The following is a 3,706-nucleotide window of genomic DNA, read 5'->3' on the forward strand; positions in this document are numbered from 1 at the left end:
CTAACTACGTTGCTTGCTGTTTTATATCTTAGGGTTAGGGTTAGGGTCAGGGTTAGGGCTAATTGTAATTTATATTCTATATTCGTGAATGGTGCGTCAGATGCGCATGCGCATATGACGAAAAAAAACATCCAAAACGTACGAAATTACGGTGCATAACTTTTCGTACGATTTCATACGAACTCATAATGAGAATACACTGCGTGTTGTGAATCGGCGCTATATAAATAAACTGAATTGAATTGAGTATGAAGAAGACTGCTTGCAGCAATGTGGTCAGTTCAGGATCTATACAAGGTATTTTGTTTGAACTGCTTTGTAATTGTCCTGCAAATTTGTCATTAGTTTTATTCTACTTACTGTCTGTTCATTTAGAATGCACAAGACTGTAAAATGTTCAGGTAAGATCTCTGAAGTGGGGTAACCATTTTTGTTAAAGTTCATGTTTTACTCATAACTCAATGAAGTGTCTAATGTCTTTAATAAAAAAGAAAGAATTTGCCAGTCTTAAAAAAAAAAAACGTGCCTGTCTGTTCATTTCAGAGCTACAAAAAGTTGGGTTTGTTGTTTCCACAAAAGTGTTAGCTGTAATTGAACTTCTTTGAAAAAAAGCTCCTCTCACCCAAAGTATTCTCCATTTACTATTTCATTGTACCACCAAGGTTTTCTTGTTTTGTTTCTTTTTTTTTTCAGTAATTGCAGATATTCAAGGAAAACAGACCGGTTTTGGGACCATTTATCTGTAACCAAATAAGCTTGGGTTAGAGTTTCTCATTCCTTTTACATCCTCCTAATTTCTGTGTCACTTCCTTGTAGATGCATACAGATAAGCTTTACAAGAATGAAATAGAAGCTGACCAGGTTTAATTTGATCTCTTTTAACCATTAATTAAATTTTCAGAAGGTATTTGACCCAGATAAACTATCAATTGGCACATTATCAAATAGCACATTTTTAGCACATTATCAAATGTTAGCAAAATCACAAAAGTGCCAAACTAATTCCAGAAATCTTAGAAATATGTCTTTTTTATTGTTAGATGTCTAATGATGTTTAATACGAAGCTAACTAATGAAACAGGAAATGACGAATACGAGTAAAGGGCTTTAAAAATACTGACTGAAATACTGAAAAACCAGCTAGAAATAGTTGGGCCCACCTCCACACACAATCTGGGTTCTGAAACCTGGTTCCTTAAACCGGCTGGATTCTTTTTTACTCTGGAGTGGACCACAGGGGGAGAATATACTTAAATATTTTTCTCAAGTTCAGCTATCTCCTATTAGTGTAACCCCAATGGATAAGAGGTTCACATCCTTACCACTTTGGGCAAAGGAGAGGGCTTTAATTGCCTATCTACCAATCATTGGCTAAGAGTACCATAGTTGGTCACCTCCTCTCCTGGCGACTTCCTCATTTCACTAAAGTAATTCATCACTCTGTTCGGAAATTACTCTGGTACCTGTAGGAGTGTGATTGGGACATATAGACCCCTGACTCTGCACCTAATTATGTTTCATTTTCTGACTTTTGTGCAACTCTTAGATTGTTGGTGACATTTTTAAAGTAACCTTTAAACATGTCCAAACATGTCCAAAAACCCATTCCAGTATGTTTATGACCCCAATATCGAAATAGAAGGAAACACCTTAAGCACTGTTTCTCTCAACATCATAGAAACATGTAATAAGCACTCAACAGTCCCCTGATTATTACATTAATCAGGGATCAGAAGTAATCACAATCAAAACTTTGCCACAAAATGTCATCACTCCAGACCACAGTTTCAGCATTTAACTACAATTTGGGGTTTCATCTAATTTAATAAAGGTTGTTTAAATTTGCACATAATTTTAATTTACATTTGACTAGGTAACCTAAGCCTATATTCAAATGTCGTTATCCATCTCATTATAATAGGCAAGATGCAACACACAAGCTAACATAACATAATTACTATTTTTATCACAAAAAATAGTAGTATGTATTCTATTCATACTTCCACCTTAAGGCCTCCTAAGTGTGACCACTCATCATGGATGAACCATCCATCAACAGTTACCAATTGTTCAGAAAATCCACCAGAAAACCCAACCTTATCTATAAGGTTGTAAAAACCAGAGCTCTCGGCCAATCTGAGCACGAACACCCTGTTTTAACCTTCTAATTAATATTACCATCTAATTGAAGGACCTCTGAAGGCAACAAGGTCCTGAGTCATTCTAGAGCAAAGCAAAAGTTGCATAAAACCTGATCTTGGTGTGGGACAGGAGCTAAATGTTTCTATCTTTCTTAATCAATATAAATTAAAATGAATAAAAGACATACATCACAATTAGTTAACAGTCACGAAGTATCCTTGTCTGAGTTAAAGGCAAATGATGGACATATCTTAGCATACAGTTAATGTAAATCCTTTATTGTGCCACAATGGGGAAATGAATCCATCTGCCACATTAATGTCTTTTGCACCATGTTTTTCTCCCACACTGTTTACATTTGATCACTGCTGCACTTTATGAAATGGAAATGTGCATTTGCTGTCTAAAAGCTGTACTAAACAAAATGTCATTTTGTACACAATGTTTTTAGAAAATGACAATTAAGTTTTATAAGTCTAAATGATAGAAGTTACAATCAATTTAAATAAGAGATTTTTCTCTTCTTATTTTCTTAGGCCTTCTCTGAAGGTGTTAAAGGCCCTGAGGATTCCCCTCTGATATACATTATTCATAGATATGCATTATTCAACTTGTCTTTTATTATGAAAGATGAGAGGCCAGAGTCTCTAAACCAAGTCCTATTGTGTGATGCAAATAATGTCCACCCGAGAGGGTCAGATGAGACAAAAAAGAATGCCGACGTCACGAGGAAGACCCGGTTCCTGAGGAAGCAGAAAAATAACCAGTCCACGTAGACAAGGAACTGTAAAGTCTTCATTAAGCTGAACGGAACACCGGAGGGGGCGAAGTTTCTGTTCGTTCGGAGCATCACGAATCTGGATAAATACGATTGAAGTATCTGAGGAATATTTGGAGCTTAGGAGATATCAAGCATGACTCACTTTCACCCTGTCACTAGTCGCAGGAACTGTTTCTTTGTCACATCCCCTAAACAATTGTTGTGATTGACAGTATCAACATTGAATTGTCATCTGAGAATGAGTCGAATAGAAATGATTGTGTAAATGAAGACTGCGGACTACTGTAAACACACCTATCTTCATGGAACAAAACATAAACCAAATAACTGATGAAAATTGATCCAGATCTAAACTTCTTCAGTGATATAAACAGCATGTGCAAATAGTATAAGAACTATACTAAAAAGTAAAATGAATCAGCAGGAAACCTTATCTATGATTGACCTAAACAGTTGGAGTCTATATGCAAATTTTGAGAACATTAGAGAGGACTTAAATGATGAACTCTAAAGCCAGACTGAAACTGCTGAAAAGGTTTATTATGGTATAAGTGGTCACACACTGAAAAAGAAACTGATTAGCCAGTCACTTCATTTGGATGGGATTAAACTGATTTCAGATAATAAAGTAAAAAATCTTGGTGTTATTTTTGATCAGGACCATTATCTTTTAAATCCCATATATAAGAGGTTTCTAGAATTTCCTTCTTTCATCTGAGGTACATTGCAAAAATTAGAAATCTCCTGTCCAGGGTTGATGCTGAGAAACTAGTCCAGGCATTT

The sequence above is a fragment of the Cyprinodon variegatus genome, unplaced genomic scaffold (genome assembly GCF_000732505.1).
Source record: "Cyprinodon variegatus isolate N-32 unplaced genomic scaffold, C_variegatus-1.0 Scaffold852, whole genome shotgun sequence".
Classification (NCBI taxonomy): domain Eukaryota; kingdom Metazoa; phylum Chordata; class Actinopteri; order Cyprinodontiformes; family Cyprinodontidae; genus Cyprinodon; species Cyprinodon variegatus.